We start from the raw sequence: 27302 nt of genomic DNA, 5'->3' as shown, positions 1-27302 counted from the left end.
TAGGATGAAAAAACAGAATATCAGAGTAGAGAGAAGGCAAGAGAAATAGATTCTTGGTATTCATCTTCTCCTCTCGATGATTTACTCCACTTGTACTATGATCTCCAAAGGAAGATTCTTCCCAAATGTATAAGAATGTTACTCATGTGAAAGAATTCTATTTAATCAAACTAATATTTGGTATATGAAATAATAGTTATTTTGAAAAATGGACACTGGCATTCATGTGTAACAGAATTTTCCTATGACCAGAGCTTCCCTTTAGAATAGACTTACTTTTCCTCGCATTGGGCAGGGGTAGTAGATGTAATTTCTTAGTGTTCCCCTTGTTGTAGGTGAGGCTTCTATTAAGGAACTTCAGATATTCTCTCTCTTTGTATCCCCTGCTGCTACTGTGAGATTTTTGAAGCAGGGAGCTGGTGAGAATTACCATCTCTTCTATATTTTCTATGCATATTATCTTAATTCCTTGAAAAAATTTAAGCAGACCTTTACAATCTGAATCCAGAAATCCTGTTTTTCAAGATTTCGATCTGTATTATCTAACTCAGTGCTTCTTGAAGTTTAATGTGAACACAGATTACTTAGGGATTTTGTTAAAATGTAGATTCTAATTTGCTCATTTTAGCCACTCTGACTGGCACTGAGTGTTATGTGGAAACTAATTTGACAATAAACTATTTGTAAAAAAAATAAAAATAAAAAAATAAAGTTTCCAATTCACTAATTTCCAGTAAAAAAAAAAATGTAGATTCTAATTCAGTGTGTCTGGGATGTGGCCAAGACCCTGCATTTCTGTCATGGTATTTAATTTATAAGGTTTGCCTAATGATTAAATGAGATTAAACTTAAAAGCTCTAAAAGGACCGAGGATTATTGTTATTTTCTGCTGATATATATATTTATATATGTATACTAAACTAGAACATCCAGACCGTTGAAAAGATGTGATGGCTTTTTTTTTTTTTTTTTAAGTAAAAAGATTTGGTATTCGAAAATCTGGGTTCCAATCCTGTAGCTTTTGGGTAAACTATGGCTTGAGTCGCCACGGTGTGCCACAGAGAATGGGAATGACTGCTGAGAAGGATTACATCAGAAGATTTACATACATTGCCTGTCGTTGATTCTGGCACATAAAAGGCAATCAGTGCATTGTCATTGTTTTATTACTTGTTGCAAAAGGCACAAGATATAGATACTGGTATCTCTGTCATTTTGCCCAACTTGAATGTATCAAGATGGCTTGCAATTGGATCCAGAGACTCAAAAAAGAAAAAAAAAATAATAAAGAGATTATTAACATGACAAATGGAAACTTTTTACTTATAATTGAAGCAAAAAATATTTGTGACTAAGATGATAATGGGAGCATTTTGAGAATGTATACTGCAACACCAGTTTATTTTCTTTTTTTTTAAATTTTTAATGTTTTATTTATTTCTGAGAGAGAGAGCATGAGCAGGGAAGGGTCAGAGAGAGAGGGAGACAGAATCTGAAACAGGCTCTAGGCCCTGAGCTGTCAGCACAGAGCCAGACACGGGGCTCAAACCCACGAACCATGAGATCATGACCTGAGCCGAAGTCGGACACTTACCTGCCTGAGCCACCCAGGCGCCCCCACCAGTTTATATTCAGTAAAAATAATAAGAAGTGTTCCTAGTGATTACAAAGATAGAATGGAAATTTATAAGCCCATATATACTTTCTTTATTCAGAACTGCTCACCTGAATCAAGTTGAAGTCTCCGCTGGTGCTACCTATGAAGAAAAAGGTTTTCTATGGAAATTAAGAATGTAAAGGACATTAATGTGAAGGAAGAGGGGGATGGAGAGTGAACATCCCCCCCCCCCCCAGGTAGAACAATGCTTAACTTTAGTAGTTGGGGCCATTTGTTGCTCACTTTTTTTTTTAACCCATATTAAATTTATTTCCCTGGCAATGCCTTCTACTCAGAGTTTTAAAAGTAGCTCTTGCTCAGCATAACACCCTCNTAAAAAAAAAAAAAAGAAGACCTAAAAAAAATAAAAAATAAAAAATAAAAATTAAAGTGGGAGGTTAAAAAAAAAAAAAGTAGCTCTTGCTACAAAAGGGTATATATAAATGTATTCTCTGCAGCAGGGGGTGGGTAACTAAGCTGTAGACCAAATCTGGCCCCTCCTCCAACTATTTTTGCAGATAAAGTTTTATTGGAAAACAGTCATGCTCACTCATTTACATATTATCTATGGCTGCATAGACAATATGCATTGCATATTTCACACTGCAGCAGCAGAGCTGAGGAGTTTTGATAGAGACTGTATGGACCACAAAATCTAAACTATTTACTATCTGACCTTTTATAGAAAAAACATTTGTTGAAATCTTCTCTAGAGGAAAAAAAGTATAACATTTGTCAACAGCCTGCTATATGCCATGTACTTCATCCATGTTATTTTTAAATTTTGTTTTAATGTTTATTTATGAGAGAGAGAGAGAGAAGCAGGGAGAGAAAGAGAGAGAGAATGAGCAGGGGAGGGGCAGAGAAAGGGAGACATAGAACCTGAAGCAGGCTCCAGGCTCTGAGCTGTCAGCACAGAATCTGATGTGGGGCTCAAACTCACAAACCACGAGAAAATGACCTAAGCCAGTCTGACACTCAACTAACTGAGCCACCCAGGCTCATCCATCCATCCTTTCATCAACTCAGCCACCCCATTCATCCATGTCATTTTAATCAAAACCATTTCATAAAAGTTTCTTTAATGGTTTTTATTTGCCAGTAAGTGTTACAGATGCATCAATAATCAGTAAGACACAGTCACTACCAACTTATATTATGGAGGTGAGTAGATGTGAAGCCACTTAATGAGAAGTGCAGAATGATGGCCTCTCATAGTTAGAACATCTAGCTGATGTGGTTATGGAACATAATACAGCTTTGAGATAAATATCATCATCCCCATCTTACCAGTATAGAAACTGGGACTCAGAGAGCTTGAGAAACTTGCCCAAAGTCAGGTAGCTAATAAACATCAAACTTGTATTTTTAAAAAATATATATACATATTACTAACTAGAAACCTATGCTTATTGCCCAACTGACACGTGCTTCTGGAGTTTTCTCAGAATCACTGTCTTATCTCTCAACCTCCCTGCCTTGCTACATTTTGGATTCAGGAAAATTTCTATAATTCTGACCATCTTTCTGGCATATTACCATTCCTTAAGTCCATTTTCGGTTTGGACCTGTGCTTTCTTAGTGCCTGACCCACTTGACTTAATGTTCTCACCTATCTCATTTATGGGCCTTGGTGTGAGGTTTCTCATGATCTCTGGCTTTGGTCTGACCACATACTTTCTACTCTCGGAGTTTCCCTCGGCATTTCTGAGCAAAAGAACCCATAATCCCCCAGTAATCAATCACTTTGGATCTAATGGATCTGGATAAATATTGAATAACTCCAGTCAATTTAACATTGAGATGCATATGGATACTGCTGATTATCAGCCTTACTTATTTCTTCAGCAATTCTACAAGGAAAAATACACTAAAAGCACTATAAGAAAGACCTTTGCACATGGAATCAGTAAACCCGGTTTTAGGTCTTACCTCTATGACTGTTATGTTCTCATTTGCAAAATTCAGATAATTATAGGTATCTTGCAGACTTGCTGTGAAGTTAAAATGAGCCAAGTTTTGTTGGTGGCACTTTGTATAAATATAGGTAATTGCACATATATAGGGGGATGGTATTAATGTTAATTTTACTATTGGTATTGTGTAAATGCATTTATGCTGTCATGCTAATAATTTAATGTTGCAATGTGATAAAAGTGGAAAAAGAAAGACCATGGGACATCAGAAGCAAAATATGAGTACAAAGTACTGTTTTAGGAGAAAATAGAAGCAGAGCATAACCAAGAGGATCCAAAAGACACAATTCCAGAAGACCTGTAATCTACAGAAAAATCAGACACAAAAGGAAACACACACCTCATGCCTTATTCTCGTTTAAGGACCTAGAAATTGCTTCTTTAGCACAAAGAAACTGGATGCTTCCTCCTTAACACATACTCAATTGTTTATAAAATCTAATGTGTTTTACAAATTGTATATAATGCTTTACTTTTTTCTTTTTTCTGATCAGTTTTTATTTAAAAATTGTGTACATAACTCTGAACATTCTACAAAGCACTGAATTTTACACTTTACACTGATCCACTGTGGCACTAATTGTGCTATTCACCAAATATGTGTCATCCTTTACTATCTAGGCACATGGGAGGATTGATTTTTTTTCTTCCCACCTGGGATTAGCATGCCAAGATAACTTACTTTGGCCAATGAACTATGAATAGGAGTGCCATGAGTCACTTAAAGATGGAGGCTTTATGAGCTACTATGTGATTCGACACGTTTCATTTTCCACAATCAAAGCGGAAAATGTTGAGAGTAAGTCTCCATCAGACTGTGCTTCAGCTCACCCCTGTGAATTAAAGAAATTAAACCTTTTTAAAATTATTCTTTATTTAAATTTTTAAATGTTTATTTATTTTTGAGAGAGAGGGAGGGAGGGATGGAGGGAGGGAGGGAGGGAGAGAGAGAGAGAGAGAGAGAGCGAGCGAGCACAAGCTGGGGATGGGCAGAAAGAGAGGGAGATATAGAATCTGAGGCAGGCTCCAGGCTCTGAGCTGTCAGCACAGAGCCCGAAAGGGGCTTGAATCCATAAACCATGAGATCAAGACCCAAGCTGAAGTTGGACACTTAACTGACTGAGCCACCCAGGTGCCCCTTAAACCTTTTCTTTAATCTATTGAAACACTGGTGGTGTTTGTTACCCAACATAACCTAGCCAATCCTGACTGATACATCTAACTAGCCACAGACTAAGCTAGAAAGCTCCAAGCCCTCCCTACAGAAGAATTTGCCATCACCACATCCAACAGAGCAGGCCAACATGCGGGCAGATCCAGTCATACTTTTAGGAAGGATAGAAAGTTAAGTGTTTTCAATGTCTCCTCCAAATTTCACCAACTAAATAAGCCCCTCCCAGGATAGTAAGGAAGACAAAGAAAGGCCATAATTTATTCAAGTAAAAATTACATCATAGATTCATGATTCCATGGGAATGGAGGTTCTTCTTGAATAAAGAGGTAATTCACTTAACCTCCCCAAGAGGATTTGAGTTCCCCAATAAAAAGTGTTATAGCTCTCCACCACCACCTCCCTCCCTCCTGTCCTTTCTTCTTCTCCTAAGGTTGTGCAGATTAAGTCAGGTGATGTATGTGAACATGCTCTGTAAATTGCAAAGTGCTACATTAATATCAGTTATGATTTTCTGTTCTGTGAAATGAATGCAACATTCCCTGCCCTGTTCACCTCCCACAGTTATACAGAATTTCACTCAGATGGGAAGATGCAAGTAAAATCACTTCATAAATTTTAAATACCCACATGTATCTAAGCCATTAGTATTATTTTAATATGTGTTCTTATCAATAATGCATGTATTTATTTACTACCATACTCTAAAACTTACTAAATCTCTAATGTTGAACTAATGACTCTTCCTCTGAGAAAAGTTTCTATTTTCTGAAGAATAGAGAGAAGTATGGTATCTACCTGTTAAGGACAAAATAAGAGATTACATTTAAATTGCTTCACAGAGTTTGTAATTTTGTCCCCCATAATGTAGGAAGCACATGTATTAGTGTTATGCTCATCTTTATAAGGGCTGTATGGTGTTTTATTTTGATGCAGCACCTCATGGATACTATTTTTTTTCATCCTTGGCTGGGAGATGATTTGAGTACCTGAGATAAGTCAGGGTTAAATGTGAAAAAGAACAGTGTCTTTTTGGGGTGCCTGAGTGGCTCAGTCGGTTAAGCATCCGACTTTTGCTTAGGTCATGATCTCATGGTTCGCGGGTTCGAGCCCCGCGTCGGGCTCTGTGCTGACTGCAAGCTCAGAGCCTGGAGCCTGTTTCAGTCTGTGTCTCCCTCTCTCTCTGGCCCTCCCCTGCTCATGCTGTCTCTCTCTCTCTCTCCTAGAAATAAATAAAAAAACATTTAAAAAATTTTTTTAAAAGGAACAGTGTCTTTTAAAATGTGCATTTTGGAGCACCTGATTCAGTTGGTGAAGTCTCCAATTCTTGATCTTGGCTCAGGTCATGATCTCATGGTTTGTGAGTTCTGGCTCTATATCAGTCTCTGCACTGACAGCAGAGGCTGCTTGGGATTTTCTGTCTCCCTCTCTCTCTGTCCCTCTCCAGCTCATTCTCTCTCTCCAAAAAATATGTTATCAATAAACATAAAAAATAAAATAAATAAAATGTGAATTTAATCTACATTTAACCTACATACCTCAACTCAGCTCTTGTCAGTAATTACAATGATGCATTGACCTCTATCTATTTAAGATCTATTATTTTCACCTATCAATTTGTTTTCAAATTTCAACATGAGGTTGGGCCTCATGAGAGCCTGTAGTGTGCAGAGCCCCTCTGCCAACCGTTGTTAGACACTCAATATAAGAAATAATTAAACCTTTTCTTTAGTTCATCAGAATATTGGTGTTATCTGTTTCATAGAATGACCTAGACCATTCTACCTAAAAGATCTAGCAAGTTATAGGTCAAGCTGCACAACCTTAAGCCTCCCCTGCAGGAGAGTTCACTTTGACAAGAGTAGAGGAAAGGAGTGGCACTTATAGACTCCCTAAATCCCCAAAACTTTGATTAATAGAGATGACTGACATGACTCAGAGTTAATGCTTTGAGTTAATGCTCAGAGTTAATTAGTCCATTGCCATTTGCAGTACAAAAGCCTACTTACACTTCTTAGTAAAGACAATGACAAGCTAAAGAGAAGGAAGAAAGATAGGATGGAGAAAATAAATCAATGTAGGGGATTTTAAGGCTGATTGCTGCATGAGGTAGTTTTTAGTTCCATGTGTCATATTTGGCAGGCATTGGTAGCACAGTTAGTGAAGTTGGATTTCTTTGCAACAAAGGGAAATTAAACCAATGTTATAAAAATGCACCTGCCCCACTTGCTACCACCAAATGAAAAGAAATTAGTTTTACTGATTCAAAGCTATTTTTGGATTTAATACCACTAGTTTGGGTCTTCATTTAAATTGAGACAAGGGTCAAGAAGAATGTTGCATTTTCATCTTTTTTTTGAAGTTTTGAGAAAAACCTGCAGTTTTAAAGGTGGGTAAAAAGAAGTACATGTAATACCTGGCGAGAGCCTCACTACCTATAGAAATAAGCACAAATGCAGTTGAGTAAACAGACAGGGCTTGAACATTAGACCAGAAATTCAGTGAAACAACTCTCTCCTGAATTCATGTTCTAGATACAAAAAGTAAACATGACAGTGGGAGCCTTCAGAAATTAGAGCGGCTTGACCAGGAAGGATATGGAAAGATGGAGGCATCTAACATTGGTTGAATACATACTGTGAATAGGTGTTGTCCCACCTGCTTATGAGTCCCATTTTCTCAATAACTTTTATAAAGCACTTGTTATTTGACGGATATCTGCTAGGAATTTCACATGTAACATCTCATTTAATTGTAACTACAAGTCTGAGTCAATTATCTTCTATTTTCAGATGAAGAAAGAAGAAGCTCAAAAGAGTGAAGTGAACCCTAACAGTCAGCCAGCCAGCAAGTTGGGAATATTGAGATTTGAATCCCAATCTGGTTGATGTCAAAGCTCAGGCAATTTCCACAAGGCCGAACTATCCCTCGGAGGCTTTCTTGTGTCTCTTCCTACAGAGGATCTAAAGGTCTTTCTCAGGGTCCCTCTGCTGACCTGCCTTTTAGACCAGGGCTAACAAAGTCCTACAAAAAGCTGAATTCCACAGGATGTTTCCTTGAATTGGAACAGAATCCACTTCTTTGCAACTTCTGCTCATTGACACTAATGGAATCTTCCAAACCAACACAGAACAAAAGCCATTTCTAGATTGGAAATAGCGATTTCGTTGCTCGTCAGTACACTAGGATATTTCCTGACCCCTTTAATCATTAGTTCAATGTTCCTTTAAATGTTTCTACTGTAAAGGGACCACTCTGTGTTTTATATAGAGAAATGTGCCCATTTGCTTCTCAATCATTCCCTGAGTACAGCATTCAGATTTAAAAGTTTTGGTGTAAGATTCATAAAACAAATCCTCTACCACATATGACTTCTCTGTTTATAATCATTTGCATTTCCCAATTGCCATAGAAGTGATAGAAGCTGGAGTGAAAAAATGACATTTCATTGACACACAGTGGACAATAAAATGACATAATTATGTCCAAGACACATGAATATTTTAGAACTAGGCCTGGAGAATGTTAAATAAATCTCTTAAAATTCTGCAACTGCAGCAAGCTTTCAGTTCTTCCATTTCTCTCTCCTTCGGCTTTTTAAAAGAATTTTGTCAGTAGAATCATGAGGTCTATTTTATTTTGTCATCTATCCCATTTCTATCATTCTCTAAGGAGCTCAATGTATTTATCCCTTTGACTCCCATGGATTATTTATTAAACATGTGTTTTTAACTTGTTAATTTTAGAATTCAAATTTTGCTTTCTCCCACTTAATGAAAGCAACATTATTGTTAAAGGAGTGTACAAAAATACAGGGATTATTCTTTCTCTTTTCCTTTTTAAACATTTTTGCTCTCATTGTATATCACGTGACCATTGCAACTTAGGGGGCATATCTATACCCTCAGCTCTTTTGCAGAGTGTCTGACATGCAGAAGACCCTCAGTAAAGCTGGAAAACAGATTTCTGGATTTCCAATCAGCTAAAGAAAAGATTATTGCATAAGACACAGGATGGGGCACAGACATCAGCCTTTTAATTTCTAAGATTCAATAATTTTTAAAAGAGTGGAACTCGAGCACTATAAGATTGTTAATAACTCCTGAATGTCTCTCCATTGTCTCCAAAATTTTTGGCAACATTTACAATGTGGAGGATAAACAGACCCCTGCCTGTGTCTTCGTCCCAACCACTCTCACACTTGTTCCTGCCACATTGTCCCCATTGGCTTTATTTCAAACTCCCAAATGAACTGAACTTTCACACATCAAGGCTCTGCACAGGCTATTCTCTTTTCTTGGAATGCTCTTTCCCCACTTGGTTAAGTTCCTCACTCATAAACTCTCACTTAAATGTCACTTTCCTAAAGAGGCCTTCCCTGTGTATCCCTAGCACAATACCAACTACATAGTGATCCTTCATACCGATGAGCTGAATTATTAAACAATGACCGCCTGTAATGTGCATTATCTTTATTTGACTAAATGGGACACAAAATATAAGACATGCCATTGAAGAAGCTTTACATTGAGGCTTTACATTTTAGCTTATTTGATGAAGTTATACTTCTTATTGGGTATATTCTCATAACATCTTCTTTTGTGAGGAGGAGCTAACTTCTTTCACGCAATCTTAGAGTAGTAGATAAAATCTGAGATACACGTCAATGAGTATGAAGATATATGTCCCTTCATCCAATGGACTTAGGCTTTATGACTAAGTTTGTATCTGTGACTGGTACTTGGAATAGCACCATGATGGGATGGTTGGGTCCATGCTCATTATTCACTTCATGAATGAGGAAATAAAGAAGTACTGATGTGAATTTGTGCGCACTTCATCAAAGAAATGGGGCATAGAGGAGCCAAATAGGATAAAATTCTGGTAAAGTTTTGGTCTCTGGCTTTTTCTTTATTAAATATAAATCACTCAAAAGTAAGGGCAGTGTCAGTTGCACATATTGACAAGGAATAAGATAAATATTAGAATCCTCATTTTCATGATGGGAATGGCCATCATCTCAAAGAATGGCTGCCAGTCCAGAGTTCAGGTTCAGATGATACATCATACTGATCAGCCAGATGAGCCCTACCTTGTACCTTAAGGAGAGGGCATTCTACAGTTGTAGGAAAAGCATGTGTAAAGTTAGACAACATACATTCAAGTCTGCGATCAAATCAGGATAGACATGTTATACTGAGCAATACACCCCCCCCCATCCTGTGTTTCAATGGCTGAAAATAACAGAGGTTTATTTCTTTCTCACACTACATGTCCATGCAGGTCAGCAGAATGCTCTGTCATTATAGTCAATTAGGGACCCTGGCTGGTGGAGGACACATCCCTACATATACTTTCAGGATTACCAAACACTGCAGTGTCTGACATTGCCCTGATAATTAAATACTTTCACCTCAAAATGACACATGGTATATTTGTTTACATTTTGGGGGTTCAAATTCAGTTATGTGACAATGTCTTACTCAAAGAGGTAGAAGTACAATTTTCCTATGTGCCAAGAAGGGAGAAAATTTGGAATATTTTAAACAGACTTAATAATACTACAGTCTGTTTTTCTAAGGAAATAAATAACTTCTTCCTGCTTATAAAACATCTCTATTCCCACATGACCAGAAAAGAGAACTCAAGAGCTCAGCTCAAAAACTCAAGGCAACTGAGCGGCTCAGTTGGTTAAGCATCCAACTTTGGCTCAGGTCATGATCTCACAGTTGGTGAGTTCAACCTCTGCATCAGGCTCAGTGCTGACAGTTCAGAGCCTGGAGCCTACTTTGATTCTGTTTCCCTCTCTCTTCCTCTCTGACCCTCCCCTGTTTGTGTGCTCTTGTTCTCTCTAAAAAATAAACAAAATTAAAAGAAAAAAAAAGGAACTTAAGGTAACTCATTCAGTCACTAATCAGCTTCAAGTCTAGACCCCTGAATGGCTCCCATCAAGTCTAGAGGCTGTTCCTGTTGGTTACAGATCTGAACTAAAAAAACTCAACTGAAAAAGCATTTTATAAGCCAATATAATACAAAATAACATGCATAGGATTACTACCATAAACATTCCCAATCATAAATGGAGCAGAAAAAATTGACGGTCTATGGCAATTCTGAAATCCTACTGGAAACATGTGACAAGATTTCCCCTGGAAGTGGCAAAGGTTCTCAGATTAGTGTCTCATTCTGTTCTCTGGGTGGGGCCTCTATTCCTTTGTTTTCTATGGCCCATGATGTCATCATGGTCCATTTTCTATGAACAGAAATGGGATTCTTCCATTTCCAATAACCTCCTTGGCCACACCGAAAAGCGGACATTGGAGAATAAACAGTTTTCCGTGGTTGAGCATCTCTTTCAGTCTCTTTGCTGCTTAGGAGTTTGAGAATCCTAGTATTATTTTAAATCTCAGAGAGTTATAGACTGTGGTTTACTTGCAGTACCCCTTACTTAAAATGCTAGAAGGATTCGTATCTCATTGAGTCCAGTCATTTATATATGCCAATACTACTCTCATTTTTCTTTTCTAGATGTATTTCTTAGATTTGATATATTGTTGTTTGATTGCATCCCCTCCCTCCCCTCCCTGCCACTTTAATTATAACAACTTACAAGGATTTCATGGATAAGCCAAGATTTCTCTCTCTCTTTTTCCCCCCGAACCACTTTTTTTTTTTTTTTTTTGCAATTGAATGCACTTACTGGATACCAAACTTAATTGTACCTTTCCTCTGAAACACCTTAAGAGACTCAAGACATTTTAACAGTGGTTGTGATGGCCATTCCTTTCATCTGACCCTTGCTGCCAGTCTAAGGTTTGTTCAGTGTTTGTTACATTCAATGACATTATCAATGATAACTTCTGTGAAGACTGTATTGAACAACAGTTTCCTCTCTTAATCCTACAAATCACTAAACTTCTTGACCATCTCTACTTTCTTTTATTTAGCCAGTGACTTTCCAAACTCATTCTTTTTTTATAGTAACTTGCCAAGTGTTGCCAAAAGCACCTACATCACATACCATATAACAAGAGGAGGAGGAGGAGGAGGAGGAGGAGGAGGATGGTGATGATGATGACGACAAGAGCCCTTTAATCTGAATTCCTTAACACAAGTCCAGTGTGGATTGGCAAGGGCTCTCTACTCATTGCTGTCTCTCGGGACCCAGGTGATTACAGATGTCACCTGAACACAGAATTTTATTGTTACTGCAGACATGGAAAGTGGCCATAATAAAGGAGGGCCTACCTTGTAAAATGTTCTACCCAGGGGGAAAAGAGAATGCTTCTTTTCACATTCCATGACCATGTCCAACCTTATAGAAATGAAGAAGCACAACACTAGGATGTGACTTTCAGAACAAGAATTAGAAGACATATCTAATAACCAGCCCCAATAGCCTCAACACCATATATTAATGAAGGATATTCATTCTCCCCCATCCCCCCTTTTACTAAATGTACCAGTTAAGAATGCTCAATTTAAAGGGTCACTAGACTGTTCACTAAATTATTAGAAGACTTCATGCCTATAAATGTAAAGAACTATGCTTTTAATGTATGTGTTGGTAAATATTAACTGTGATTGCTCAGGTGAATGGAGAGGGAGCCAGCTGTGCACAATTGGTCCTAACTGATAAGAAACACAGGTACACTTTAGCTTCATAAAATAAGAAATGTTGCTTCACCAGGCTGAACCGGGGCAAAGTCTGGGACCTGCTGATGGAAGCGCTTTTTTCTACAGAATGTAGGAAGGTGACCCAGCATCTTTGAGGACACAGTGAATACTGAAAAACTTTGTATGTATTTTCTACTCTATTCAGAGGTACAGGCTCTCTGTTCAGGTGAGACTGTGAGATTTGGCCACTAGCTAGAGATCTTTTCTCTACTCCTACCTCAAACTTTGGGCTCAGAATGCAGTGAGATTTGTTCTAAATTGCACATCTTGTCATAAAACACAGTCTAACATGAGGATGCTGAGACAGATCTATAACCACATCACTGATCTGAGTAATGGTTTTTCTGCCCGTGACCATGATTGTGACATTTGTAGTTGTGTGATTTTGAATAACTATTAAATCATCTCATGCCTCAGTGTCCTCATCTTTAAGACGGCATGATCAATTACATATTCCTCGTGGAGTTTCTATCTCTTTAAATATTTTTAGATATTTATGAGCTACTACTTGTGTCAACTGCTATACTTACCTTAACACTCATCATTGCTTTCAATCAAAGTAACATTGCCATTGTTGCTACTTACTGACCTTGTAGAGCAACAAGAGAAGAGAAAGAGTAGATGGAAAGAGAGATTAATATCAGCCTTCAAATTATTCCACTCTCTCCATCTATGAATCAGCAGAAAATTATTTCTAGAATCAGCAATCTTCTGGGGATACCTTTACTTGCACAGACAGTTAGAATTTATCCTTAAACTACTGGTAGGGGATGATATTCATTTATTCTGGACCTAATTCCCATATAAATATGGAGCATACAGAAGGATTTTCCAGCATAGGTGGCTCGTTGCTAAATATGGAAAGATTGTGGAAAGAGGCTTTCTAACTCTGAGTAAAGTTTGAGGACACACTTCTATCTGGAATAGTTGAAGCTTTCCTGGAGACAAAGTGAGTAGCTCAGCTGTCAGGGCCCAGCACAGATGCTGTGTCCTCTTAAAATCCTCCAATTTCAAAATTATCACATCCTTATTTATCAGGGAAGCACAGTAAACTAGTGGTTTAAAGCATAGCAGCTGTTAGACAACTTTGGCTCACATACCACTTGGCTAGGCACTCTCTGTATAGCCTTAGACATGTTCTTTAACTTGAACTCCGCATTTCTTCATCTGTATACCATTTAGCATTACATTATCTGCCTTACAGGGTTTTTTTTTTTAAAAAGAATTAAATATGATTATACATGTAAAACATTCGGAACAATACCTGACAAATGAGACACACTCAACAACAATTTGCCATGTTTAATAGCACGGCACCTCAAATAGAATATAATTTATATGCCTACGTATTTGTTTTCTCTATTCAGACTGTGAACAGTTTGGTGTTGAAGAGAGGTGCCATTTAGCACTGCTACAAAGTAATATCAACAATAATAATAGTAATAGTAAAAACTAGCATTAATTGAACACATACCACATCCTAAGCATTTTTAGGTGATTTAAATACTATATCTCATTTAATGTTTCTAATTAATCTTGTTAATATTGAAGAAACTGAGGTTTAGGTAACTTAAGAATCTCCTTGAAATGGGAAAGCATAGCTCTTGATGATGAACCTAGGTCTATGTAGTTGTAAATCTGATGCTTTTAAACATTAGACTCGATTATTCTACAGTATGCAAACTGCTGCTTTGGATTCTTAGGCTTTAGAACAGCATCTCACGCTCAGTGAACATTTCATAAATGTTGTTCTTTGCTTTTGTTTTTGTTTGTTGAATTAAATGTGCTTTTTGTTTGGGGGAATGATGATTAAATGTGATTGCTTAAATATGAATCACTTGGCTATACTAAGCACATTTAATTTAAAAAAAAACTTTTTAATGTTATTTATTTTTGAGACAGAGATAGTGACAGCATGAGCAGGGGAGGGTCAGAGAGAGAGGGAGTCACAGAATCCGAAGCAGGCTCCAGGCTCTGAGCTAGCTGTCAGCACAGAGCCCGATGCAAGTCTCAAACCCACAAACCATGAGATCGTGATCTGAGCTAAAGTCAGATGCTTAACCAACTGAGTCACCCAGGCAACCCATATTTTAAAGAGTTCTTCCTCTACTTGTCCATCTCCTATATTTCTGTTTATTCTTTCTAAAATTCATATCTGACCCTGTTTCTCCTCTCTTTAAAACCTTCAACAGATCTCCATTTTTACCAGATAAAATCCAACCTCTGGGTTTGGAATGCTAGCTTTTCATAGTCTCTTACTCTCCCTATTTTAGCTTGAAAACAAAACTTGTTGAAAAGAATAAAAATGGCTAATGTACATTCAATGACAGACCTTGGTTTCAGCCTATTAAATAAATCTCCTCATTTAATCCTCAAATACCTAATGCTTAATCCAAGGGTAGGTATTAGTATTATTTCTGACTTACAGATAGGGCAGCTGGATTAAGTTGGACAAGGTCATAATACTAGAAGAGGTGGAGTGAAAAGTTAGAGTATAGGAATCTGGCTTTAAAGCCTGTAAACTGGGTATTAAGCGATAAATACACTGAGTGGATGGGAGCATATACCAAGGAACCAGTGCTCAGTTTAGAGATCAGGGAAACTTCTCATAAAGTATGTTCAAAGAAGAATGGTTTTAAGTAGGAAGGCATCAGGTAAAGAAGACAGGGATAGAATTTTACTGAGAAAGAACATTATGTGTGAAGGCTTGGTGGTGGTGGAGAGAGAGAGAGAGAGAGAGAATATGTATTTCAAGTCTTTAGAACAATGGCTAGCTCATTGAAGTCACCCAATATACATTATCTTAATTGAAGTCCCTCCCCCAAATATTTATCTTTTGATAAAAATGTATACATGCACAGGGTTAGTACATGCCCATATAGACAATACCCTAGTTAACAATCTCACTGGGCCATCAAAACTGTCTGCTAAATTCATATTGCTTTTAAGTGGAAACCGGCTGTGATGGTTCACAGAGGGGATGCTGTGTACTCCTTTTTATTTGATGAAACAAATACCGATACTCCAGCTTCTATGTTACCCCAGCCACCATTTTACTTCTTGTCCCTTCCATACCTGGGTCCCTTCCGGACATCCCCTTACATTTGGGCTCCACAGAGACAGAAAGACACATATCCAGTTCCAGTAGAAAGTACAAATATGAAACAACATTTCAGTTAGACAGATTGAGTGCTGCATAGTCTCCGACTTGTGGATGCATCTGTCCAACCAGGTTTATTGCTGAATTAAAACTTAGGAAGCCAGGTCAGCAAAATTTGGTGGTGTTGGGGCTTCCAGAGGCATGGGGAAGCTGCAGTGCTAAACAGAAGCTGTAACTGCAGTTTTCATTGAAAGATTCATTCTGCCTTTATGTACAAAAAATATGCAGACAGCACACAGATATATTTAGTATCATCAATAACATTTCAGTGTTGATCATTCAAAACTTAACAATAGCCAAAAATTAACTGATAATAATAGGTACCACATAAAATCAGTCACTTACTGAGCATCAGAATCTTGCCAGATTTTAAGAAAGAGACTGTATTTCTGAACTCCCACTTCTTCCTGTGTAGAGCAGTCTCTACTCCAGGAAAACTCCTGGCTCCCTGCAAGAACCTTTATTCTGAGACTCTTGTGAAGGATAAGTGAGTCATTAACTGTTGGGTATCAAATCTTGGTCTATGTTTTCAATTATTTAGAGACAATTTATCACAGGTTAGTAAATACCAAAATTTTGTTCCCTTCCTTCCTTCTCCACCCAGTGATACTGTAGGGGATCTCTTTCTACTTGTCTAAGGTCCTCACTTGCCCTCTTGATGAGATTCCAGATCCTGAGGAGAGTGGGTTTTAGCAATGAACTTTAACAAGTCCATTTAGCCTCACCTTAATCTAAACCACATTGGTCAAAAACTTTAAAAGTAATAAATGTAATATTTAATTTTAAACCCGCTGACTTCTGGATCTATTTCACTCCTGCATCAGAATAAAGGTAGATCTTTTTGGAACATTTACACACACACACACACACACACACACACACACACACACAAACACACACACTACTATGTATACATACTATGCCCTATAGATAGATAGATAGATACTATAACATATACACTCTCTGTGTGTATCATATAATATACACACATACATCTTAAAGTCACAATGTGGATCAAATTTTATATATGTGTGTGTTACATATATAGAGATTAATCACAAATTTACTTAAATATGAGCTTATAATTATGAATATAATTTATGAATATTTTGAACATAAGGTATAATAATAACCTTAATAACTTTAAGCTTATACATATATATGTATCGACACACACACACATATATGTTATTTTCCTTTTACAAAGATCACTGCTTATGTTTTGAAGGAACTATTTTGCAAATGTACAGACAGGCAGCTAATGTTCAAACTCAAGTCTGTCTAAATTCAAAGCTTATGCTCATAACCAAACAAATCACTTCTTAATGATTACTTGGCGCCTTTTAGAAGCTTGGATGAACTGTTGTTTATGAGTATGGGAAACTGGATCTCAATTTTGCCTCTGTTGCTTACTGTCTATGTATGTGGAAGGAAACAAAGCAAAAAGAACCCCAACCATGGGGGTCCTCAGTGATGAAGCGCATAATATTCATACAACACTGAGGAGTTTAGTTAATAGAATAAAGAATTTGGAGGGGTGGAAACAGAGGTGCCCTAGAGAAAGTGACAGGATAAAACTAAAAACCAAGACTGGAAAATGACTGTAAAACTTTTGAATTCTGCCCAGAGAACTTTGACATTGTATTTCTTTGTCAGTAGTAAGTCTAACAACACCTATACTATTTACTGTGTATTATTTGTTTCTTATATGGTATCTGTAAGTTTTAAATCAACGCTGAAATATCGCTGTAATTATTCTCACATTTGGGAGCAGAAGGGATGAGAATGTTTCTAAGCATTACTGAAGATGTGACACAAGAGTAATCATATCTTGATTTGAGGATATGAGATGGCTTCATGGAAATGGAGTCATTTGTGTTCAACCTTGAAGGACTGCAAGTATTTGAACATGAGAATATGAGAAGGCATCATTCCAGGCCAAGGGAGTAAACTCAGAGGAAGGAAAATTGAGGATAGAAAATTGAAGATAGAAAATTAACAAGGCACCTGTCAGTTTGGGGAGGGCAGCAACCTAATATGTAACCCTGAAATTTCTTTGTAAGGTGTACTGCAAAAAGAAAATGTGCTCAAACATATTCTTCTGAGTCTATATGCATTTCTTCTTCTCATCCTGAGGTATAGGCCCCATGGAGGAATCTGAGGAAGGTTTCCTATTACTGAATTGAATGAACATCTTTAAAAAAACAGCTGTATCTTTATCAAAAGACAACATAACATTAATTTCTCACTGGTCTCGGGAACTCATGTAAAATGTATGCGCTGATTTTTAATTTTCTCTAGTGCAGGTGGCATGCCGTGGTGGGGGTAGGGGGTGTACAGGGGAGGGAGTTTGTAGTGGAATCAGTTAAGTCACGCAGACCCATGCATGGAATGACCTTGCTTGCATGCCAAACTTCAGGCGGAACAATAATGAGAAGGTAGCAGAACTAATCAATTTGGAACAGGGCCCATTCCCTCCATCACTCGGGCCACTTAGGATGCAGGCAGTGTCTTGAGCTTTTCCTCAAGCTTGCCCTTTGAACACAAACAGAAGGCTTTCTCTTACATAACTTGGAGAAAATGTAGGTTTGCCATCTAAAATAGAAGCAGAATTTGTCTCCATGCTAATGTAACTATTTTTCTTTTCAATACCCTTTTCTCTTCTTCAGTGTCTCCCTTTTTTTCAGACCTTATGGAATATTTAGGGCATCTTAGTAAACCTAACTCCATACCCTTGATGACACCCGTAATGCAAGAGTACTTCATGTGTCCTTCTTGTAGAATATTTGTACAAGTTCTCTGAACAAGTACCAAATTTCCCTGCACCTTATTTTGCTCATCTATGAAATGGAGACAAAGCAGTGTTCTTATGAAGGTTAAAAGGGAAAATGTGTAAAGACACTTACTGATGCCATTTACGACTGCGTTTTGATCCTTCTCCCCAGACATATCTGATTTTTAAGTGTAACTATGATTTTGTTAATCTTAGACAAGTCTCTTCATCTTCTTAAGCTTTGATTTTGTCTTTTATAAAATAAAAATAAATAGGTCTATCTGGTGAAATTGCTATGAAGATTAGCTGATACAATATTCATGATATAAACATTTACTTAATTTTTACTCATCTCTGTAATTTCCACAGCTCTTTCCAGAGTAACTTGTATGGTACTAGAATCTTAGGGATTGAAAAAATAATTCAATAATCATAAATCCAGGCCAAAGTTCAGGACTCTGGTGATTTCTTTCAATAAATTCTCTTCCACCACCCATATTGTAGTTGAATGTATTTTTTTTTTTTACACTTTCATGGGTACTTTTGTTATCAGTTCCATGGACAGAGCCCAGGAGACCCTACCTCTCTTGAACTGCTGGAAGCAGGGGGTTTCAGAGGTTACTAATCCCTGATGGTTTGATGGCAAAGTGACTCCAGTCAATAGCATTGCTCAACCATGCTCAGTTGAGCATTTCCACTGTCATGAGCCTGATTATTCCCTGGATCTGCTACGAATATGAATTAGATTATAAATAGAGAAGTCTCTCTGCCTCAAGACTTTCAAACCATGACACTTCTAGATAGGGATGAAGTTTTACATCAAAGTAAGACACATGGTGCCTCTATCTGCCACTAAGACCTGGAAGGTTAGCCTATACTGAGTCAAATAGGGCTGTGGACAAAACAATGTTACAATAGCCTTTTAGAACATAGCATTGTCTCTGAAAGAGGGGTTTCAGTAGGTAAATTCTCTAGAACACTCACACACACACACACACACACACACACACACACTTTGTGGAATGATGTCAGAATAGTCATGTCTCCATCATGCACAAATGATGATAAGCTTTGCTCTTTAATTTGCATTTTTCTGGACTATTTTGCACTTTTGTGCTAAGTTTAGGGATACTGATGAGCTTTAAGATATTGAGAGACCTCTTAAACACAAATATGATAGGAAGTTGTGAAACTAATGAATCCTCAAGTCCTGTTGCTTGAGCATAAAGAAACCAGTATACCCCATTCTACTACTAGGTTATTCTGTGTTGGGTTATGTACCAGTTCTGTTTTGATTTTTTTATACTTAGTTCATGTGATCCTCATAACAACTCCATGAGGTCAGGATCTTTAGGGGCATCTTATAAATGAAGATTCAGATGCCCAGAACTTAGGTTAACAATGATTTGGCTCCTTGGGATTTTCTGGTCAAGCATAAAGATGAAGTGTGCTCAAGAAGCATTTTCTAAGGCTGGTGGTTCTGCTAATTGGAAGATTCTCCCTTTGTTTCATGGAACAACTGTTAGGACTTTGGATGAGCACTGCTGGAAGCAAGAGCTCATCAAGGAAAGAAGAATTTTAAATGCTTAGAGGAAAATACTGGAGAGAAGAGCTCTAAGTCAATGAGAATGGTCTTTTTCATTCATTGAAAGAAGGAAAAAGGAATTCCCAGTGACAAGAGGGGTAAGGGGTTTTTGAAAAGTAATGGATTCCCATGGAGGAATGTTAATTTGCTTAGATATGTGTGATGTAATCTCCCTGTCCCTTCTTTCCTATGTTCTTTTAAATAAAATATGTGTTTCTCACCAAAGTTCTGGTGCAAGTGAATTAGTCAAAGGATTTTAAAGAGAGATAGGCTTCTGAATTTAGCTAGGATGCAAGATGATCCATGAAAAAGCACTTGCATCTTATGTCACAGAACTGACATGTGGCCTTCATGTGGGAGACATATTGTTAATGTCTGGCACATGGTTAAGGAAAAAATTAAAACCTGTCAAAACATGTTGAGTTTAACTGAACGAAACAAATGAAAGAAACTATAGGGTGGGAGGAAAAGTAAAAAAATTCATTCCAAGAATAGAGAGGATGTTATTTAAACAACCATTGGAATTCTTGCTTTCTTCATCAGTGAATTGAGTTTCTTGGATAATATGCTTTCAATGACTCCATTCAGTTTTTGCATCCTTTATTTCTACAGCCACTGCAGTTTGTCTTCAGACATAGGCAAAGCTACTAATATTAAGGTACTTTCCACTGTTATAAGCAAGACATCAGAATTCCCTACTTTGCAGGAGCCACTATGCTCAATACTTTTAGTATGACTCAGAATGCCTGTCTTGCAAGATCAATTCTTTGGTCCCTGAGGCTATCACCAGTGGTTGAACTAAAGGACCCAATTATACTCTATGACATCAATATCAAGAGATAAACTGTGTGCCCTCAACTTTATACCATCTCCTCTCAGTTTTTAGCCACAGAAGAGCAAGACCCATGAGCAAAGCTTTGAAATGAGAAATAATAGTCAAAGTTCCGTCTGGAAATAAAGTCTTGCTATTTTAATTGACACTACATTTTATCCAATCATTCAACAAGTATATTTTGAGGAACTACCATGAGCCAGGTCTTACATGAGATGCCTGAACTATAGGAATGAAGGAGGCAGAAATTATTTTTGTCCATTTATTACTCAAGTCTAGTGGTGGAGACAGGAAAGAAATCAAACAAGGGCAATTCACTATGCAGGAAGTAATGTGGTGGGCAAATTGACATGGTATGAGACTACAGAGAAGAGTTACCTAGTTCAGACTTATAGAACAGATAGTCCTTTCCAGAGGGTACGGAGTCTAAGATTTAAAAGATGGCTATGACTTAACCAGGCATAGAGAGCAGAGGAGGCACTTCCACTCAGAGAAACAATCTCCTAATTGAAGGAAAGATGGCAGCTTTGAGCATTCAGGAAACATACAGGAGATCAGTTCAGGTAAATTATATAACTGGTGAGGAGTACTAAGAGATGAAACTGGAGAAGTGGACAATGGCCAGCACTTGAAGTCTCGGAGCCACTTTAAGATTTTTGGATACTATCCTATAGTTAATAGGGAGTAATCAAAGGGTTTAAGCAATGGAAGACACAACAAATACACATTTTTAAAGCATCGCTCTTCCTCGACTTTGAAGAAATATTTTGTAGAGCAGCGAGAATGAGAGCAGTGAAACAAGAGATAGTGACACATGGCCCATAGTGGTGGCTGTGAGAATGGAGATAAATGGACACATGAGGAATATAAAGGAAGTGCATTTTGAATATTATTTAATCATTTTAATTATTCTCTTGATAGTATTTTCCTGATCTATTCTGTATTTCCTGGACTATGTTACTTAAATAAATGCCATGCCACTCAAAAAGAAGATGATCATGTCTCTTAGTGATTTCTCACTGTCAAATATCACTTATGTCTCTTGTCTCAATTGTCTAATTAATGTGTTGATATCTATCTTCATCCATTCCTTCATTCTTTTATTCCAACATACATTTGTTGAGTATCTATTGGATGCTAGGCACAGATCTAGACACCGGAGACCCAACAGTGAAGGGATAAAAACCTTGTCCTCTTAGAGCATACAGTCCATGAGTATTGCAGACAAAAACAAAGTAAGTAAATAAATGAAGAATGTAAGCTCAGATGGCACTATCACAGGGTAGTGAGATAAAGTGACAAGAATTGACCACTTCACATTGGGGGATCTACAAAGGTCTCTCTGAAAGGAGGCATTTGAGTTGAGACCTGAGTTCTCAGATACTCAGGCAAGGATCTGAGTAAAGTGTGTACCCAGGATCTGGGAGAAGGAGCAAGAAGAGAAGATGCCTTGAAGAGAGACATCTCCCCTGACCACTTCATAACCTAGCATTCCTTGCCACTTAATCTTGATCCTATTTGTACTACTCTACTCTCTTTTATGTAAAGGATTTGTCACTTTCTCAATGCTATCTACAACTTACAATTTCATCTTCTTTATTGTCACCTATCTTCTCTGACTGGAATATAAACTTCAAGAGGGCAGAGGGGCTTATGTTTTGTTCATTGGTGCATCCTCAACACATGGGAGAGCTCCTGACACATACCTGGAGCTCAAACACTTTTTCAGTGAATGCATGAAAGAGTGCATACTAAGTGGTTAGCAATAGAAATAGGGACAATATGACTGACTGGGGCATCATGAAAGTAAAGTGAAGTATGACATGAAGAAGGTATTTGGGGGGGGGGGGGAGAAACTCATGCAGTGTTGTGTAGCCCATAGCAGAGTCTGGTTTTTATTTTTAAAACTCTTTACTAGAGGGTTTTGAGTGGAGAAAGGAAGAGGTTGGATTTGCATTTTTAACAGATCACTCTGGGTACTATGTGGACAATGAACTGTAGGCTGTGAAGAGAGAGAAGAAGAGTGATCTTTCAGGGAGTGAAGACTTCAGTGACTCCTAAGCCCATTTCCTCAGCCATAATGGATTGCTCGACGTTCACTATCCTTTAAGTAGTTTGTGTCAACCTCGCAGTAATGCTTTATGGGGGATGTGCCAACTCCCTTTCTCCTGGCAAGGCCAAAGGTAACAACAGCCTGGAGCTGGGTGCAGAGCTAATTCTAGGGGAGCATCTTTCATTCCAAGAAAGCATAAACATACTTCAGAGATGCAGCCTTGATTAAAAATACATGGACACTCTGTATGCATTCACTCACATATGGCCTTTGATTGCCTGGCATTTTCAATTCATACAAGAACATTATGGTGCTGCATTATGGATGAGAAGACACATTTCACCATCATAAATGGAGGGATTTTATGTGCTTTTTCTTTCCCCTCCTCATCTTCCATCACCCTCCCTGCCCGTTAGTCAGAGATTAAACTGTTTAATTAAGTTCTGATTAACTGTACTTTCAATTTTGTCACAGGAGTGTTTCCCAAAGCCTTGGCTGCTGCCTTTCTTCACGGAGATGAGGGCTAGTTGTGCCCCAAAGATGAGGAGCATCCACGCCACCAGCTCTGCTTGCTGGCAAGTTCGCCTCACATGGCCTTCAGTATCTACCTTCTGCTGCAAGTTTTACACCACCATTTTAATCTTGAACAAGTGAATTAACTAACTTTTATATGACGTGTCCACCATATAAATCTGTCCTATGTTTTCACTTAAGACTTGCCAAAATATTCTGATGTCCTTCTCATCTTGAAGAGCAAGACAACATGGCAGTTATGAAAATGGATTCTATCATAAAACAAACCAAAAAACAAAGAGACTTACATTTGGATTCTGAACTTATCACAAAGTAGCTGTGAGATTGTGGGTCAAGTTGACTGATGTCTTAGAGCCTCAATTCTCTTTTCTGTGATGGGGATGTGTATCCTGTTGGTTGGATATAACAAAGCCATGTCATTAGGTAGTATCATATCAAGGGCTTAGCACAGTGCCAGGGACACAGTAACTCCCTCGAAAAATTCTGGCAATTATCATTGCCTCAATATTTCTTTATGAGCTGTACACATATTAGGTACTTAATTGATGTTTTCCTTAAATGAAGCACTTAAGGGAAGTCATGGTGCATTATGAGCTATTGGTGCCAGTTCAATTCCCCCTTTATTTGAAATGGCTTTGTGAATCACACCAGGCCAAAACATCATCCCTCTGTCCTTCCCTGACTTGTATTTCTGTATTCTTTGAACATTCATTCAATATGGGATAGGTATTCATTCTATCAGTGTAGAAACCATACCTCCTGGGTATTACATTGGGACCAAAATTGGGACCACATATTAGCTGTTATACCTTGAAGAAGGCACATAAGCTGCTTGAACACCAATTTCTTCATTTAGAAAATGATAATGGTGCTACTCATATATAGGGTTTCTGTGAGTATTAAATGGATAATACACATAAAACTCTTTGTAAAGGCACTGGATTAATGTAAGTGATCAATAATTATTACCATCATCATTATAATCATTATTATTCATTACTTCACTCTCTGATAGCTCTTACATAGACCTGAAGGCAACTGTCATATTTTATACATGTTTTATTCCCTTTTGAAGACCCTTGCATGTTCTGTTACCTATGACTGATTGAGGCAGGCTTAGGGTAAGTAGCCAGAATGATTTCCCTGGGACTGTCTTAGATTAGTACTGAAATTCCTATATTCTGAGGAAAAAAATCCCTCAATCGCAAGCAAAGTAGGATAATTAGTCACCTTAGCAGACTGCAGGAGATTAGAGCTTACAACATGGCCATTTAAAGGATAGGAGGACAATGGCAATTAGACTAAAACACAGAAGAGATTATAAGAATTTGTCTATCAGAAAAACAGGATGTGTAAGTGTAACAGTAAACCATATACTAAGGAAAACCTTGTCCCCAGAAACACAAAGCAGATAATCAGCTCTGTCCCGAAAAAGGTGGGAGAAAAAGGGTACCAGTGCTTGTTGAATAATGTATCCTTACATAAGTGAAACTGTGTCCTTATTTTTATAAACCAATCAAGCCAAACAAATCAATAAGAAAATATTAATTGAGCACATATTATGTGCCGGGTTTCTGCTATGCACTTCATATGATCTTATTTATTTTCCTTAATAACCCAACATTATACTTGTTAGAATGTCTATATATTTCAGAATTTCTGGGAGTGATCCCCAAGTATTTGTTTCTTTTAAATCTTCCCAAGTGATTCCAGAATGTACCTTCCCAGAATTCTAATTTAATTGATTTGGGATGTAGCATGGGCAAAGGGATTTAAAAAAATCTTTCCAGGAACAGAAAGTTGAATAGTGTTCTCCCCAAATTAATATTCCCCTGGAATCCTAGAATGTGACCTTATTTGGAAATAAGGTCTTTGCATTTGGAAATTCAAGATGAAGATGTTTGCTTTGTAAATGTTAAGATGAGGTCATATTGGATTAAGGTGGGCTCTAAATCCAATGACTGGTGTCTCTGTAAGTTGAGATGACACACAGACATATATATGCAGGGAAGATGGTTATGTGACAATAGAGGCAGAGATTAGGGTCATTTCAGTGTAAGACAAAAAACCTAAGGATTGCCAAGCATCACCAGAAGCTAGGAAGGGGCAAAGAAGCGTCCTACCCTAGCGTCTTTAGAAAGAGCATGGCTGTGCTGATCCTTCAAACTTAAGCTTCTAGCCTTCAGAAGTGTGAGGGAATGGATTTCCTTGTCTTCAGACACCCAGTTCGTGGAAATTGGTTATGGAAGTCACAGGAAACTAATATACTAATTCTAATACACAGCCAGATTTGAGAACTACCATTCTAGGCAGCTAACCCCCAGATTAGGTCATCTTGACTTTGACTCCTTCTCCACCCAGGTCATCAATCTCTCTCACAGTTGCCCTCAGAAAGGTAAAATTCTTACAGAATAGGGAAAGGGAACATACAGGCTTTCAGGTTGGGCCTTCCTGTGTCAGCTACTTTAAAAACCCTCATGTGACCCTCATCGGGCATCACAGACACTCAGACCTCAGGAATCACATACCCAATCTGTCTCAGTATATCTGCTCCCCTTTCTTTTAAAATATTCCCTCTATGAGAATTCCAAAGAATATATTCAAAGAGAAAAGCACAATCATTACAGTTGAGAAACTGCTCTTGAAACTTATTAGCTCGTGACTCATACTCCTGAAAGGAGCTAATACCTTAATTTCATATTTCTCTGCTCAAATGCAGACCAAGGCGTAAACTGAAATGAAACTTTACACTAATGGCTTCTTAATTATACCCATCTAAAAGCAATTACCTGAGTTTTAGCAGATACAAAGTTAGGGTTGATGGGACCAGCAGATGAGAAATAAGATGAAAGGTCATCTGCAAAAAAAGATCAGTGGAGAGAAGATAAAACACAGTGTGAACAGAGGGGGGAAAAATCCAGAGATAAGTAAAGGTTGATAAATTCCTAATAATAGTCCTGCCTGGTTTCTAAAACAAGGGTGCCCCTTGCTCCCCTAACTATTAGAAATGATGCTAAAGGAATGTTTTATTTCAAGGTGGAAGCTGACGAGATGCGAAACTTTGATACCTGAATTTCAATTACTTTATGCCTATTTTGAACCCAAACTTACCAAATAGTAGAACCAGGATCCTAAGGTAAAAATTATTGAATAGATATCCTTGGTGTATTATTCATTAAAAATCAGCATATATAGCATAAATGCAGTTGCAAAATTACACAAAGCTTATGTGTGCACACGTGTGTGCATGTGCATGCACAGGCAGGGGAGGGGATTCGCTAAAACGCTCCAGTGTCCTCCTTGAGATGGGAGAATGTGATGCCGCTCTATTTATGCCATATGCTTTTGTGTTGGTATTTTGTAGGTGTATTTGTTTGGATTATTTGCAATGAGCATATATTCATTGTGGATAAAAGGGAACTATTAAAAATAAATATCAGAAATGGGGCATCTGGGTGGCTCAGTAGGTTGAGTGTCCGACTTTGGCTCAGGTCATGATCTCATGGCTCATGACTTAGGACCCCGTGTCAGGCACTGTGCTGACAGCTCAGAGCCTGAAACCTGCTTCAGATTCTGTGTCTACCTTTCTCTCTCTCTCTCCAGCTTATATACTCTCTCTTTCTCTCTCTCAAAAATAAATAAACATTAATATTTTTTTAATTAGAAAAAATAAAAATCGGGGGGGAAGCAAACCTAGTGGGACAAAAGCAAATTAAATTGATTGCATTTATCTCTGAACTGACCTGATATGGATTCTAACACCAGGCTTCACCTGCTTCTCAACATAAATCAGGGTCTCAAACTGAGAACCAAGGGGTAGAATCCATACCACAGGACGTATGTTTTATTTAGGTTTGCATGATCATTAAAGGTTTTAAAATTCA

The 27302-nt window shown here is 37.8% G+C and overlaps 1 long non-coding RNA gene across 1 annotated transcript in view; it reads right to left on the bottom strand.

The window, feature by feature from the left end:
- LOC144236139 (uncharacterized) overlaps positions 1 to 26271 on the bottom strand; it is a 96966-nt gene extending 70695 nt beyond the window's left edge. Inside the window, exons 1-2 of the long non-coding RNA XR_013336428.1 lie at positions 26208 to 26271; positions 23706 to 23807 (exon numbers count right to left, since the gene is read on the bottom strand). This is a non-coding gene — a long non-coding RNA (uncharacterized LOC144236139). The remainder of the gene's footprint in view (positions 1 to 23705; positions 23808 to 26207) is intronic.
- Positions 26272 to 27302: the final 1031 nt, after the last annotated feature.

Source organism: Crocuta crocuta, unplaced genomic scaffold (genome assembly GCF_008692635.1).
Source record: "Crocuta crocuta isolate KB4526 unplaced genomic scaffold, BGI_CrCroc_1.0 scaffold95, whole genome shotgun sequence".
In the NCBI taxonomy this organism is placed as follows: Eukaryota; Metazoa; Chordata; class Mammalia; order Carnivora; family Hyaenidae; genus Crocuta; species Crocuta crocuta.
The sequence above is the reverse complement of the archived record's forward strand: the minus strand, read 5'-3'. Positions and strand labels throughout refer to the sequence as shown.